Source organism: Nomascus leucogenys, chromosome 3 (assembly GCF_006542625.1).
Source record: "Nomascus leucogenys isolate Asia chromosome 3, Asia_NLE_v1, whole genome shotgun sequence".
Lineage (NCBI taxonomy): Eukaryota > Metazoa > Chordata > Mammalia > Primates > Hylobatidae > Nomascus > Nomascus leucogenys.
The window spans coordinates 5131819-5149621 of NC_044383.1; positions in this window are offsets into that span (position 1 = coordinate 5131819).

The following is a 17803-nucleotide window of genomic DNA, read 5'->3' on the forward strand; positions in this document are numbered from 1 at the left end:
CACGATTGTGAGTTTCCTGAGGCCTCTCCAGCCATGTGGAATTGTGACTCAATTAAATCTCTTCTATCTATGAAGTACCCAGTCTCATGTAGTGTATTTATAGCAATGTGAGAACAAACTTTATTAGGTTTTCTACGGATTCGTCACAATCCCATGATTATCAAAAGAACCTACACTTTTGTGGTAAGAATCAACCCATTTAATTGCTTAAAAAGGTTGCCAATGTAGCTATCTTTTAGAATTTACCAATTCTCAACCTATAAGGTCTTAATTCATGGAGAATGCCTGGTGTACAGTAATAGCTTAATAAATACATTCTTCTTCAATAAGAACATGCATACATATAAAGATGTGGACTGCATCCTCCCAAATGAAATCTCCTCTCTCTCAGTGCAAAAGGCAGGGTCGTTTTGAAATGATTTAATGGCAGAGAGAGAGGGACCAATCAGGCTGACCTGGTTGATACACATGGCACACAGCTTATTAAATATTGAAACTCTTTAGAAAAGTCTACTGACTGCAAAGTCCAATCACCTGTGGTGATTGAGAATACACGGATTCTACAAATCACATCCAAATGCACCACCCACATCTTCCAACAGACGCCACCCACAGTGGTGCTCTAGGGACCAGGAGAGGGTGCTATAAACCACCAGCCACCTCACTGGGTTATTTTTTCTGATGGCACAGATATATGCCAGTGAGTCACTCACTTTTCTCAGCCGGCAGAAATGTACATGCAGACCAGTCGGCCAAGGTGGGGCTCTAGTCTGAGGCCGGCTAAGGTAGCCCAACTAACTGGCCCACCTGGGGCTTCTACCTTTGACCTTGGCTTCATTAGCACAGTGCTTTTGCACCCCTGAGCCAAGTAGGCTGCTGAAATATAGATCAACTGCCTTTTCCCAATTTCCCCTTCCTCTTGCAGAGGTGCTAATGAACAGGGCAGTGGCCAAAGAGTGCAGTGGGAGAAGAAATAGATTTGGGAGTCACAAATTGGATAATCTACCTCTGGACAATGGCGAGGTGGATCACAATGCTTTTCAATGCAAAACTCATCCATCTGGCAGGCCTCTCCGATCACTGTTGCCGCCATATCATGCTTCTCATTCTCTCTAGGAGCCCCTCTAGCTCCCACCACCATCCATTTCACCTACAGACCACAGACATCCTCCCTAGAGATTCCAGGACCTGGTAACAAGATGGCACTCCACTAGCCCTTGTGCCCTTAAAAAAAGTAAAACACATGGATGCTGAAATTAAAATATCTTTGCTCCCAGATTTCCTGACTAAGAGATGGTGGACGAGCTTATCAGAGCTGGAGTGTGTTCATTGCTGTGCCCCAGTTCTGCTGGTGCCCTGAGTCCTGAGTCTTGGCTGGTCTGCTCTCAGGTCCCTCCCTGCTTTCTCCCCACTCAGGCCCGGCTCCTGCCACAATGGACAGCTCCCAGAGCCCACAGTGACCACCTGCTCCCTCCTCCTGCTCCCACCATCCACCCGCTATGCCTCATTCCCTCTGATCCCAGAGCAGTCTGATTCCTTTTACAACCCAGAAAGCCTACTCCCTTCTGAAACCCCCATTCGTTCTGGACTTGTCACCTTGATCGTCCTTCTTGGGGTGGATATTTTCAACATTGTTGTGCTGCCACCCTATGAACTTCATCTACACGTTGATGCTGAGGCCGGAATGGCAATTCCATTTTTTCTTAGTGGCACTAAGCAATCATCATTTGTCTTAAAAATTGGCACATTCCTCCAAATACATTCATGAGATGGTGGAGTGTCTGCTCCAATGAGAGTCGGAATCTTAAAGAAAGCATCTCCACCTACTTCTCCACATTCTAAAGCTTATATGAAAAAAAGATAGGGTTGAAGTGTTCTGTAGAAGCAGAGATTTGGAAAAAACAGACATTGAAATGCATGAGATGAAATATATCCAAAAATATAAGCTCAAAATTTCATTCTGTAATGAAACAAATACCAAGTAGAGGGAAAAATTCTAATCGCATACATAGAGATCAAGAACATATTGCATTTCTATGTAAAACAAACTGATTTCTCAGAACTCAGAAAGAAATTAGAATTATTCATTCATAACGTCATAGATGAGGTTTTGCCTCTAACATCCCACTAATCCCCACTTTCATCACAACTGGAAAGGAAGAAGTAGTCAAGCTTTTTACTTTGGGGACATTTGAGCTCCTCAGAGAAAGGTAAGAGCGGCTTCAGCCTTTTTTTTAAGGTGTGTCATCAATAATTCTGGACTGAGTTATGCTGCCTGGTTTCCATCAGAGAAGCAGTAGAATCAGGACCTGCCTGTACTCTCACAGCCCACAGCTCTGTGCACACAGGGTTAGCTATGTGTACACACAGGGCTGTGTGTGCACACAAGGCTTCATGCACACAGGGTTCCTAGTACACAGGCCTCTGCGTTCTCCTTGCCAGTGACCAAGGACATTCACAGCTAAATGTCAGCAGTTGATTAATTAACTTCCCAGCCTCTGCAGGCAGACATTTGCTCCAAGATGAGGAGAACCTTAAATACCTTTTCTGATCTTCAAGCAGTGAGGGTCTGTTTATCATCACTGCCTGGAAAATTCCACTCTCTGCAGGCGGCATTGGCTGTTTAAAGCCATGGCCCATTTGTGGGGCCATCAACTATCACAGAGGGCATTAACTCTCTTGTCCAGTGAAAAGCATCAGGAATGTTCACCCTGGATGCTAACAGCCAGCCCGACCAAGTGGGAAAAGGAGGACTCACTCACCTGCGCCCAAAAACACGGTCATCTTGAGATCTCAACCCTGGAAAAATGGTAAACCAACCACGGCATGCCTAGAAATTTTTATGCTTCACTTAGGCTTCTGATTCAAGTGTAAATCAGCAGACAGTGTGTATGTGTGTGTGTATGTGTGTGTGCACGAACACGCAAGTATATGTGTATATGTGTATATGTATACACATACTTCTCCACATTCTCACTTAATGATGGGGATACCTTCTGAGAAATACGTTGCTAGGTGATTGCATCTTTTTGTGAATATCACAGAGTGAACTAACACAAACCTAGATGGCACTGCCTACTACATATCTAGGCCATATGGTATAGTCTATTGCTTCAGACTAGGCCATATGGTATAGTCAACTGTAATACCTGTACAGCGTGTTACCATATTGAACACTGCAGGCAATTGTAACACAATGGTAAGTATCTGTGTATCTAAACATAGAAAAGGTAAATGGTAGAAAAGAAAAAATGGTGCACCTGTGTACGGTACTTACCATGAATGGAGCCTGCAGGACTGGAAGTTGCTCTGGGTGAGTCAGTGAGTGAGTGGTGAGTGAATGTGAAGGCCTAGGACATGACAGTAGACTATTTTAGACTTTATAAACACTGCACTATTAAGCCACACTTAATTTATTTAAAGAATTCTTTCATTAATAATAAACTCACCTTAGCTTACTGTAAGTTTTATACCTTATAAACTTTTTAATTTTTTGACTGTTTTGTTATAACACTTAGCTTAAAACACAAACACATCATACAGCTATACAAAAATATTTTCTTTCTTTATAGCCTTATTCTATAAGCTTTTTTCTATTCTTATTTTATTTTTACTTTTTAAACTTTTTTGTTAAAAACTAAGACACGGACACACACGTTAGCCTAGGCCTACACAGGGTCAGGATCATCAATATCCCTGTCTTTCACCGCCACCTCTTGTCCCACTGGAAGTTCTTAAGGGGCAATAACAGGCATGGAGCTGCCATCCCATCACAGAAGAGTTTGATAACAATGGCCTCTTCTGGAACACCAGAAGGACCTGCCTGAGGCTGCTTCACAGTTAACTTTTCTTTTAATAAATAGGAGTACACTCTAAAATAACAACAAAAAGTATAGTATAGTAAATGCATAAAGCAGTAACATAGTCGTTTATTATCGTTATCAAGGATTAGGTACTGGACATCATTTGTGCTGCACTTTTACCTGACTGGCAGTGCAGTGGGTTCGTTTACACCAGCATCGCCACAAACACATGACCAATGTGTTGTGCTGCATTCTGATGACCACGACATCGCTAGGTGATAGGAATTTTTCAGCTCCGTTATCATCTTATGAGACCTACCACAGTACATGTGGTCAGTGGTTCGCCAAAACATCATCATTCAGAACATGGCTGTATGCCACTAGGGAGAGGCGGCTGGAGACAACTCTATCTGGCCACCAGTTGTGGCCTAGACTCTCACAGCCTGGAAGAGTTGGGGACAGGAAGAGTGGATGGGAAATTCCGAGGGAAGGTGGCTCCTTTTCTCAGGTGCTTCTTTTGAAATGTCCTCTAAAATTCAACTGGCAAGGCAGATTTCTCCCGCTCCTTGGATGAAATGCATGGATGGTTTTAAATCTCAGACTGTGTCTAATTCAGATACAAAGAGCAAGCTCCTGAAATGGGCAGCATCAACTCTGTGTGCACTGCTCTTTGTAAATATCTTGAAGACACCGACATGTCGTGTTTTCGCGATTCCCTATTCCAGCTGTCCTTGGTGATCCGAGTTGGGGAGGGATGGTCCCCACCCAGCTCTTATGGGTGAAAAGTTTCAAATAGTTCTAATGAAGAATGCTGGTTTAGGATAGAATATCCTTCATAGATACAAAATATTTTGTAGTACTAAGTACAAGAACTGACTTTTTAAAAAGTGCCAGCCCAGTCCCTGCTCAAAACGGTTTCATAGTTTTCCCAAGTTCCATACAGTATCTCCATTAAGACTTCTTAACCTGTTTGGGTAGACAAATTAAGTCATGGGGATGGCAGGGACCCCTTAAATGAAGATTCCAGTAGAATTGTTCCAGGGTATCTGGGGATCCTATGCTTCCTGCCAGCCAGCTCTCTAGTGACCACACTGTACCACCCTTAGAGGAGAGAGGGTCCTTGGGCCCCCACCTGCTCCTCTAGGCTCATCTGCCTTGAACTCCAGGCCTTAACTGGGCAAACTCCCTTTCAGTGTACTCTGGGTGGAATTGGGTCCATGAAGTGATGTTGGAGTCCTAACCTCCAAGACCTGTGAATGTGACTTTATTTGCATTTCTTGCAGATGATCAAGTTAAGATGAGGCCACTAGAATGAGCTCTAATCAATATAACTAGTGTCCTTATTAAAAGGGGACATTTGGCCACAAAGACGACATGCATAGAGGGAAGATAATGGGAAGACACAGGGTGACAGCATGTACAAGCCAAAGATGGGAAGCCTGAGGCTGTGAGAAGCCAGGGGACAGGCTTGGAATAGATCTAGATTTAAAACCATCCACGCATTCCAGATACTCCTTCAGGGTGCTCAGAAGGGACTAACTCTGCAGACTCCTTGATCATGGACTTCCAGCCTCTGTGAGACAATCAGTTTGAGTTGTTGAAGCCCCCGTCTGGGGCACTTTGTTACAGCAGCTGGAGCTGACTAATACGAGGCCTTGGATACATCACTTTGGCTCCGTCCTTTGCAGGAGGCCCTCTCTTGTGCCTTCAAAGGCCCACAAGTAATCACCAGGTGATTGGACTGAGGAAACTGAACAGAAAACAAACAATGGCCAAACCATCTATAAAAACAGAACTCTAACCCTCAACCTTTGTAGCAGTTGGCCCCAAACGCTAAAGACTTTGTTGATATCTGTCAACTTCCTTTATTTGTGCTCCTGTTTCCAACTCAGGACCAGCCAGGGAAAGCCAAATGTGCTCCCCAAATGGATCTTCTTCTCATGAGCTCCCTTCAGCTCTCCAAGGCTAACAGCCCCCACTCAGGGTGCCCCTGGAGCCTCCTTTTCCATCACAAAGCTTCCCCACTCCTCCACCTGCCTTGGAGTCTCTGCCAGACACAAGTGACAGTGGCCAACCCCCTTGCCATAGCTCTGAGCTCTGAATAAACAGCTCCTGTTAGTTCTCCTGAATATGGTCTTTCTTCCTTCCCTCAGCCTCTCTGTCATACTATGTTCACAAGTTCCGCCAGGGGATAGCTCACTGCTGGGCATGTTACAGGCCTCAGGAAATACTTTTTGGATGGTAAAAAATGTGAAGGAATGCTGTTGTGACAACAGATCAATATTTGTTGAATGAGTGAATGGATTTTGCACAACTTGTCTACCTGGGAGAAGAAATTATGGAAGACAAAGAAACACTCCAGTGAATCTTATCACCAAGGTTTGACTGCATTCGGTAGCTCCACACTTTGGTCAAACTGGGGGAAATGGCCAGATTGTGAGTTTCCCCTTTCCAATACAATGTGTGTTATTCTTTCAGCCTTATTTATTATGGTATTTTTCAAATTATAATAAATTTGCTTTCTTCTGAATATTCAGATGCTTCAAAAGATACCCAAAGGATGCAATTAGCCCCAGGGGAAATATGCTATTATGTGCACATATCATGTTTTGCATAGGCTTTCCATCATCTACATAATTTATGTGCTTCTGCATAATTTTGCCTCTTTTTATGTTTTCTATGTGTTTGTGAGATAATCTAGAAGTTTTTTTCCTACCATCAGAAACACAGAGAGAACTCAAGTCAGTGTTGTTCCTTCACCCACTCTGCTTGACTTCCAGTGAAGCCCCTTACGGGAACCTCAGGGGACAGTTGCTTTTCATAGGCACCAACATCAAGGCATGAAAAAGTAGAAGGTTCAGGGAGCTTTCAGGAATGAAACAGAATCTTGTCCATTTTCATATTCTTCTGGGTATTCACTGGGGTCTCTGATGAATGGTGCTAGCATTTTAAAGCTCTTTAAACTGTTTATAATCCTCTCTTTGGTTTTGAAATAGAAAAATAATGCCAAAATTAATGGCTTTTTAAAGCTTCTGATGTGAGTTGGTTGCATGCAAATTTCCCTAAAACCAAGAAAGTCCATCATCTGGGGAACAGGTGAGTTGTGTGTAACTCTGGTTGGACTTTAATTGATTTTTCTCTCTCAACAGCCCTTTCTATCTTCCATATTTTTAATTTCTGTCTCTCTCGTGCTTCCCTTCTTGCTCAAATCTCCTTAGAGTGCAGTTGTCAGATACAGAACAGAGTTGCCTCTGCTGAGCAGTGACCCTGCTTAGAGATTGCAGACTTGGGTCTGCCTAGCCTTTGTCAACAGGCTGGCCTTCTGGTCAGCCTTGTCAAACTCAACATGATGATCCTCCCAAACAATCGTCTCAATCTCCTCTTTCATGAAGAAATAGTGATATAAATTTAACACTGCTAATGGCTTTCTTTAGAATTGTAGGGAAGGTGAATCACAGACATTAGTAGGGAAGGTGAATCACAGACATTTTTAGAAATGACCCCATTGACTACCTCATTTTCATAGATGAAGAAACTGAGCCTAAGAGAGGTACAGTGACTCCCACTCCCAAGCAAACAGTGGAGGAGAGTGTCCAAGTTCACATAAGTCCTGGTGTTACCAGGTGGAGGGTGTCCAGGTTCTTGGCATTTTGAATAAAGAATTAGACAAAACGCACAAACAAAGCAAGGAAAGAATGAAGCAACAAAAGCAGAGACTTATTGAAAACAAAATCACACTCCACAGGGTGGCAGTGGGCTGAGCAAGTGGCTCAAGGGCCTAGTTACAGAATTTTCTGGGTTTAAATACCCTCTAGAGGTTTCCATTGGTTACTTGGTGTATGCCCATGTAAATGAAGAGGCTAAAGTTAAATTACAAAGGTATTTACTTGGTGTACACCCTATGTAAATGAAGAGGAGAAAGTAAAGGTACAAAGTAATTTATTCCGCATATGCCTTGTGTAAATAAAGAGGGTATTTCTCTCATAGCTGAAGTGTTTCCATTTGATTTAGTTCCAGGAAGTCTTTAGGTTCCCTGCCTCTGGACCCTATTCTCCTGCCTCACTTGCTCCTTCTGCCTGTCAGTCTAGAATTATTTGCAGGGAAAAGCCAGGAAGGGTGGGTTTCACCAATCCATGCATAGCAGGGATAGTGACACACACTTTGAGAAAGCAGCCAGCCAAGGAAGAGTATGCTTACCCTTGGGGACCAGGGCTAAACTAACTGACCACAGATGCTGAGGCCTCTTCCAAGTGCCATGAACATTATTCAGTAGCTTACTGCTCCCCAGTCTAGGTCATGGGACCTTCTGAGCAGTACAACATAACTGTAGGAACCACCAAACCCCCCCACCATCCTCACCTATCTACATAATCACTGCAAAGACAAAGGCAACCAGCAACCACCCCACAGAGGACAAACAGACAGCATCAGAAAAACAGGATGGTTCTGCAGAAAGACTCTAGGGCAAATTCTTTTTCAAACATTTTTAGCAAATAAAAAGATTTTCTAATAGAGGACAACGAATAATTGTGTATTGAAATCAGTGATTCTTGGGTTAACAGAAATGTTGGTTCAAAACTTCCACTTTCTATAGCAAACACAGCAACATCCATGAAGGACAAGACAAACCCTCACAGAAGTGACAGATGTAAAGCATCTACAATAAGTGGAAAATGTTGCCTCCTTGTCCCAACACAAAGCATCTCCAAAAGAGAGAGCAAGGGAGGAATAACACACCATTTCCATTGTCATTGGTGATATCATGCATCTGACAGTCCCACCAGAAACAAGGCAGATGGGAAGGCAATCAACCTTGATTCTGTAGACTGTGGGACCTTTGTCTTAAAAAATTCCATGTACCAGCGCATCAGCTGGAGGGCTGCTGTTTCCACTGGGAATCATGTGTGACACCCCCCACCACTCCTCTTCTCCTCCTCTTTCTGGGTGTGGCCTTTTAGCTTCAGCTGTCCTTCCCTCTTCCCCTCCCTTTTCTGCCTTTTCTGATTGCTCTGTTCCTTTTCTGCTCTCCCAACGTGAGACTTTCATTCTAATAGTCTCCTTATCCTATAAATTACAAAATATTTCAGACATTTTCTGGTTTTAATACCTAGATCAACTACCCCCTTTTAGGAAGAGTGAAGTGAGACCCAGAGAAAAGAAGAGACAAAGGGCTAGTGGAGGAAAAGGCAGGATGGGAACCACAATCCCCTAACTTCCCATCCACAATTAGTTCTTCTCTACAGCTCTGTTAGAAATCTTCCCAAGTTACCATCTTTGGTAACAATGGAGACGGTGACTGCATGCCCTTAAGTTTAACAAAATAGCAAAATATTTGAGGAAAAGGGTGATTTCAGCACCATTGTTTACTTATCTCACCAAAACACCACCAAAAGTCCAAAAGGGAACTAACAATGAAAGGTGTGTGTGATGCCCCACCCCCCGCACATCCCTTGCAGTGGCCAGGTGGGAGCATAACCTGCAGGTGACACCAGGCACATCCAGGGAACATCCACTGGAAGCCACCGTTCCTCTCTCCATCAAAATTTTGGGAAAATGCCTTCCAGTGGAAGGACCCATGGTTTGTTCAACAGCATCTCAAAGCAAAAACACATCAGAGAAGAGAACACCTAACTGAAGCTACAGACTGACTATAGTGTCCTGGAAGGAATTCTGTTTCCATCAAGAATCCCCACCCTTTAAATACTATGATGTATAATAATAATATAATAATAATAATAATAAAATAATCCATACCTTGTCCCAGCAGCAAAGGCCATGATGGAGAGCAGAGAGCTGGGTATTAAAGCTTATCCCATTGTGTAGTAGCTCTCATGAGCTGTTGAACTATATAACTAAATTATGTAATTAGTTATTTAATATGTGTTTGTTCTACCATCATCTAAGCTCCATGCAGGCAAGAGCTATCATTGCCTTATTTTTAAACTCAGCACACAGTTGTGGGTACTGTACAGAGAAGGTACTAGATCACTGCTAGAAGATGGGATAATTGACAGATGAGTGGGGGAGGGAAATTATTGAGAAAGGAATCCACCTGTTGGAATTGGCCAGAACTCCCCCTCCACCCCTTGAGGTGGAAGCAGCTCGCCTCTCAGAACACACTTAGGTCCACTCCTATTCGGGCCTAATGTATGAGATGAGCATTTTGTAGCACCAGGAAAGGTGGAATTCACCCAATCTCTTTATATCCACTTACCAGACCTGGAGAGATGTCTCTGCATTCCTTAATAAGTGAAGAGAAAAAAAAATCCAAAGATTCTGAAGATTCTTTGACATTAAAAAACAAGAACTCACAATATAGAAAAAAGGTACTTTTGAAAAATGTGAATGGTAGACTGGAAAAAGAAAATGTGGTACACATACAACACCATGGAATACTATGCAGCCACAAAGAAAAATGAGATCACATCCTTTGCAGGAGCATGGAAGGCGCTGGAGGCCATTATCCTTGACAAACTAACACAGGAACAGAAAATCAAATACTGCATGTTCTCACTTATAAGTGTGGGCTAAATGATGAGAACATGAGGATACATAAAGGGAAACAACACACACTGGGGCCTATTGAAGGGTGGAGAGTAGCAGGAGGGAGAAGATCAGGGAAAATAACCAACAGTGAAAATAACTATGGCTTAATATCTGGGTGATTTTTCCAATCCGTACAACAAACCCCCATGACACAAGTTCACCTATATAACAAACCTGCACATGTACCCCTGAATTTAAAATAAAAGTTTAAAAAAAAAGAAAAATGTGCACAAAAACTTACAAAAATAAGATTCATTACAGTTCTACAGCACCTATTGGAACTCTCAGAAAGACCTTTAAAAAATAGGAGAAGAGCTCTTAGAATCGAGAGACAAAGGATGAGAAAAGGATGAAAGAATAACAGGATGAAAGGCAGTGAAGGGCACCAATAAAGAGCAAATTAAAGGAAAGAAATGATGTCAAAAATGTTGAATAAAACAGAACCAGAGGCTCTAAACAAAGGATTGGCCCCTCAAGAAAACCTCAGATCAGTGAATAAAGGAGTTGATGACCTTCTAAGGAGTGAGGATACAGAAGAAAAAAAACAAAACAAAATAGTAAGAGAGAACATGATAGATAGGAACAGCAGAGGATGGAGATCAGCTATGTAGGTGATTGCTTTTCATGAAAAAGAGACCAGAATAAATGGAAGCAACCCCTGCAGAATACATCTTTTTTAAGACAGAAAAAAACAAAAAGCTTCAATCTAAAGTCTGAAATAGTTTACCACCGGCAAAAATTGGATTCGAAAAGCAAAGTCCTCATACGCATACATTGAAAAAAGGCTTGGAGTTTTAAGGATTAATTTTTTAAAACCTGACAAGTATCCATGCAAGAAACAAAAACAAAAGCAAAAATGAAAAGGTGCTGCTTACACAAAGTAAGTTAGATTGGCTTCAGATTTCTCCTCTGCAACATTAAATGTCCATTTATTAGGGGAGTTTAAAACCCCAGGAAAACTGAAAAAAATTAAATTAATATCTTTGTGTTAAATACTATAACAGTAAAAATCAAAGGACAATGTTTTATGCTTAATATTGATAGAGAATATGCTTTAAATGTGTTTTCAAACCAACAAAAATCAAGTCAAAATGGATTAAAGACTTAAATCTAAGACCTGAAACTATTAAACTACTAGAAGAAAATATTGGGGAAAGGCTCCAGGACACTGGTGTGGACAAAGATTTTTTGTGTGAGACGGCAAAAGCACAGGCAACCAAAGCAAAACCACACACATGTGGTCACATCAAACCAAAAAACTTCTGCACAGAAAAGGAAACAATCAACAAATTGAAGAGACAACCCACAGAATGGGAGGAAATATTCGGAAACCATTCATCTGACAAGGGATTAATATTCAAAATATATAAAGAGTTCAAATGATTCCATAGCAAAAAATAAAAACAAATAATTCAATTGGAAAATGGGTAAAAGATCTGAAAAGACATTTCTCAAAAGAAGACATATGAATGGCCAATAGTTATATGGAAAATTGCTTAGCATCACTAACCATAGTGCAATGCATATCAAAACTACAATGAGATATAATCTCACCCCTGTTAAAATGGCTGTTATCAAAGAGGGAATAGCAGATGCTGGTTAGGGTGTGGAGAAAGGAGAAATATCATACACTGTTGATAAGAATGTAAACTAATACAACCTCTATGGAAAACTGTATGGAGGTCTGTCAAAAAACTAAAAATAGAACTACCATATGATCCAGAAATTCCACTACTGGGTATACACCCAAAAGAAAGGAAATTCATGTATTGAAGAGATATCTGCATTCTCATATTTATTGCAGCATTATTTATAATAGCCAAAATATGGAATCAACCTAAATGCCTATGAATGGGTGAATGGGTAAAGAAGATGTTCAGGTTGTTTTGTTCAACTTACATTTATACACAATGGAATATTATTCAGCCATGAAAAAGAAAATCCTGTCATTTGCAGCAACATAGATAAAACAGAAGGTCCCTATGTTAAGTGTAATAAGCCAAGCACAGAAAGATAAATATCACATGTTCTTGCTGATATGTGGGAGCCACAAAAAATAGTGGATCTCATGAAGATAGAGAGTAGATTGGTGGTTATCAGAGGTCAGGAAAGGGGTAGGAAAAGGGAAGGATGAAGAAAGGGTGATTAATGGGTAGAAATATACAGTTTGATAGAAGAAATAAGACCTAGTGTTTGATAGATCAGTAGGGTGACTACCGTTTATAATAATCTATTGCATGCCTCAAAATAGCCAGAAAAGAAGAATGAGAATGTTTCAAGCATGAAGAAAAGACAACCATTTAAGGTGATAGATATCCCAGTTACACTGATTTGATTTTTACAAATAATATGCATGAACTAATTATCACCTGCACCCCCAGAACTATGTACGCCTATTATATATCAATAAAAGTTATATTAAGGTAGTCACTCTCAGAATTAAAGTGTGATATCAGTCAGTAGGGAAGATCAACAGGAAAGAATGTTTCCAATAATGACGGCTAAGTTATTGAGATCTATAACTTAGATTCCAGAGTACTGCCATTGAAAACAGTGAAAAATGATTGCCAAACAGACATCCTAAAAAGCAGAGAAGAACTGAAATAGTAGTAGGGAGCTTCCAGGCCATATTCTGGAATTAGAATCTTAAATGACCCTGAGGACATTTCTGGAGCCCACTCTCCTGGGCTTGGGTAGCTCTTGAGGATGATGTGATGAAAATCAATGAACCCTTTCATGTCTTCGTTCCTGGGGATGAATAGAGGAGATTCCCTTGGGACTGAGCAGAGGAGAAGAAGACAGACAGCAAAAGTGTCCTGTCACTCAGAGACTGTGGCCCCAAGGCAGTGATGGTGCATAGCCGTATCCCAAGTCTACAGAACTTGGGTGGCCAGGGAGGCGCCAGGTAAGAACATGGATTGCGTTGGACCCACAGATGACAGTACCAGGAGGAACAACTGCAGAGCCTCTCCAAGGAAGGCACAGTAGTACAGTTTTCTTAGGGTTAACGTTCACAGGACCACATAGTGTCATTAAAAAAAAATCAAAATAGTTAGTGTTGGAATCACCAGATAGGCATGATAAGTTCACTGTGCTTGCTATGGTTAAATAAATGAAGGACAAATTTTAAAATCTGTGGGAAAGGGAAAACAATAAGAAGTGACATTAGCAGATTTGAAAAGGGGCCGCATAGTGTCTAGAAGTGAAAAATACATTAACTGAAAGTTTAATAAAATCAATACACATATTTGACAGCAGGATGGACTAAGCAGAGAGAAAATTATTGAACAAACTATTGAATTCAATAATTGAACAAATTATTGAACAACACTGATTAAAAAAAGAAAAAAGACAAATTCAGCACAGACAAGGGTGGACAATTCAGAAGAGATGGTCTGGAGTATGGGAAGATAGCAAGCATGCCCACCGCACATGCTTGATAGGAGTCCTGGGAAGAGAGGGGAAATGCAGAATTGGAAAACTGTGAAGAGATCAGGACTGATAATTGTCCAAAATCAAAACCAGTGGCAGACACTAATCCACAGACTCAAGAAGTCAAGATAATCTCAAGCAGGAAAAATGAGAAGAAAGACCTAGGAAAACCAAGTAAGGCTGCCGAGAAGTGAAGATAATAAAAATATTTTAAAAGAAACTACAGGAAAGATTCTCCCCTCTTGGAAGGCCTTCAGTGTTGGAAAGAATTTCTGGGAAAATAAGAATGACAGTAATAATTATGTCCAGTAGAGCAGATAAAGAACAAAAGAACTAAACTATCGAAGCGGTGGTAGTGATTGGTTAAAATACCCCAAGTCTTTTGTATTACTTTGGTGTAGAAAAAAGACTGTGATTGACTTTAAACTTTCATAAATTGTTTGCATATTGTAATTTCCAGGGTAACCCCTAAAAAAACGGAATCTGAGAGGCTCTCAAACTTGAAAGAGGAAAAACAATGAAATAATTAAAACAGACAAACAAACAAAACCCTTCCAATCCAATCCAATCCAGGACAAAGAAAGGAAAGAAAAAGATGGAGAGGGAGAGGATACACACACAAAAAATAATGTGGTGGAATTAAACTTAGATATAGCAGTCAATGTGAACTGCAAAATTTGCCCTTTCTTTCTGGAATTCTAGGATTTGCAGCATTCATGGCCTAACTCTGGGCAAAGATGCCAGCTATTTCCAAGAAAACGCCTGTTTCCTTCTTTTTGCCTCCTCCTAAGCTCCAGGAATCTTAGAGAACCATAAGAAGCCACAAATCCCAAGTCTGGAAGCCATGCTCATGGAGAAGCCTGGGGAGAGAGGCTGAGGAGAAACAGTGCAGAAGGGGTGATTGGCTTGCAAAGGTTTAAAGACGGAGAAAAAGTTGGTGTTTGGGTCAGGCTGGTGGAGGCCGGTGTTTCAGGTTCTGTTTCCGAAGAAACAGACTTAAGACATTGGGCACCGCAGGCAGGGGGGTGACCTGGGCACCAGACAGAGGGAGGAGGTGAACTGTGATGCGGCTGCAACAGGGGCCACAGAGGAGGCCACGGGTCACTTGAGCTGTCCTAGACCGAAGCCAGGGGCTCCTCAGTGGCCAGCGAGTGGACATGGGCTGTCCCTGAAGAGGGGCTTAACCTCGGGCAAGGCAGAGTTCTGCTGCCAAGGGCAATTCCTGGAGATTCAGTGAGGCGTCAAGCCAACACTTCTAGAAGCTGGAGAAATGAGCGCCTTCATTATGAAGGGGAACCTGGGCACCTGGGTGGTTTACCCGAGGGTCCACTTCTAGGGAGATGGAGGTCAAGCTCACCCCAGCCACTTCCAGGCAGATCTGATTCAGACCCCCGGCTTGGAGTGAGTCGGGCGCTTCACCTGCCTTCCTTTCTCACCTGCGCCTCGATTTTCCCCGTCGCCCATTGCCAAAGTCAAGCCGTGCCAGTGCTGTCTGGTCCCACTTCAGCCTCCACTTTTCCAATCTACCACTCTGCGGGGCATCTCACTGCTCACCTCTGAGAGTGCCATTCACATTGTGGGCCACATCAACTCCTGCCCTGATGTTGTGCAGCTCACACACCACACGGCTGTGTGAGGGGGTCCTGTTAACCTGGGACCTCTAATACAATCAGTTGGGAGAGCTGCCCCAGTTCTCAAAAATGCTCCCATGTAAGCTATAGTCCCATCAACTTTTCCAGAGTGGGTTTCTCAACGTATCTTCAAATGAGACGTTTTCTTCCAACAGCCCCTTCGGATGGGGCTGTCTGAGAGAATCTAAATCCAAACAAATAATTAAAATGCTTTTGTTTAGGTTTAGGTTGTTTCTTTCAAGACTAACTGCAAAGTTTTTAGCAGGAAAGGGATCAGGCGTCCGGAAACCATGAAATAGGGGATTGTTAGCACTAAAAAGAAGGAACATCAGCGCTCTCCTGTGTATGCTCCTGATGGGGGGTGGTGTGGGTACAGGGAGGCTCCCAGGGAATCCCATTGAAAGACCTGGGATCAGAGGGCAGCCCTGAATCCTCCACCTTCTCCTTCTGCCCGTGGCTCTCTCTTCCAAACAAGCAAACTCTCTTAGCAAATACATCCTTTTCCCTAGACTTTGAAGTTGATCGGACATTTGTCACTCGGCTGATCACAGAGTGAAAGGACTAGAAGGCCCAGCACCATCTCCCCAAATTCCTGGGACAAATCACCACATATTCTCTGCAGAAGGTCTGGAGACTACACCCAGGAAGGTTTCCTGCACAAAGCCTGGCCCAGGGAGAATCAAACAAACTGGTAAAATTTAAATAATTAAATTATTTGTGGAACATAGAAGGAAATACCTGCTGTTTCTTTTATCTTTTGTTTATCATAATTAATGTGCTTAACTCATGCAATGGGCAGATGCATGGAAAAAAATAGCTGAGAAAATAATGAATATGTTTTATTAAAAAGTTCAGATAAAGTTGAAAAAATTTGAGGGTTAATTAATCACAATACTATCCAGTTACATAAAAGCATAGAGACACATGCATTGAATACAGTTTTAAAACAACTAGCAATATATCTAGTTACTGCCCAAATTCTTTCCCATGGTCTTCTTGGGGTAACATTGTAGTACCATTTCCCATATATTACATTCAATCTGGAAGATGTTATAAACTGAAAATCCTAAAAACCAACTTGTTCATGATTCCTTTTACATATATTAAAATGTAAATTATATTATCTCTATAAATCTGACATTACTAGAATTGCATACAATGAGATTTCTGGTTTCAAATAATATTTTTTCATAATGTCTAATGCCAATTCACAGATATATCCTGGGAGTTTTGTCAGTTACTTGAGCATTTAATTTTTTATTCTGTTGTCATTTGGCTGAATATCTAAAAAGTTAATTTTGCAATATAAAAACCCCTCTTTTACTGTGGTAATTCCCCATCAAAAGCCATTTCTATGGAATAAAATTGTAGTTTCTGAAGTGATTGTTTCTCTTACTGAAGCCAGTGGAATTCCCAGGGGTTTCTCAAACATACTTTTGGGACTTATCCATGGCTCTTTTTCTTATAGAAACATAATTGAATTCTGATGCCAAAACTTAAAGAAATAATATACTTCAAATGAATAGCCCTCTTATGCAACCCAAGTTTTATTTGCCTTTAAGAAAAAAAAGAGAACATTTACAGACACACACACACACACACACATGCATGCTTATATTGGGTAGTTATTGTGTTTTTAAGTGGCATAACTTGACATATGTGTCTTGGCATGTGTCCTGGACAGATACTAAGGTGGCCCCATGACCCTCCCTCATGGAGTCCACACCGTTGTTTAGTGCCCCACTCCCACCCAGAAGTGTAGGTGGGACCAGTGACTTGATTCTAACCAACAGAAAATGGCAGAATGACAAGTTGCATGTGACTACCTTACATAAGATTGTGACATCTGCCTCACTGGCAGACCTTCCCTTTGCAGGCTTTGAAGAAGCAAGTCAGTCACCATGTTGTGAGCTGCCCTATGTGGAGGCCACACCATGGGAGTGGAGGCTGATGTCCAGCCAATAACCAGCCAAAAACTTGGCCTTCCCATCTTTGATCTGCAAGGAAATGAACATCACCAACAAACACATGGTTCTGGAAGCAGATCTTCCCCAGTTGAGCCTTCAGATGAGAATACAGCCCTACACCAATACTATAATTAAAGCCTTGCAGAGGACACAGTTAAGCCATGCTCAGTCTTTCGACAGATAGAAACTGAGATATTAATATGTCACTTTAGGCTGCTAAGTTTGTGGTAATATTGTTACACTAATAATTAACATAGGATTCATACACTGTTGGATAAACCTCTTACCTTCTCTACAATGGCAGCTGAAACAATCAGTCATTGGGCTGGCCTTTCCCTAAGTTCCATTCACCTTCAAGCCCTTGCTCTGTTCTTGTTGCTGACAGAGGCCAAGCCCCCGGCCCTTGCTGCCTGAGTTCTCAGTG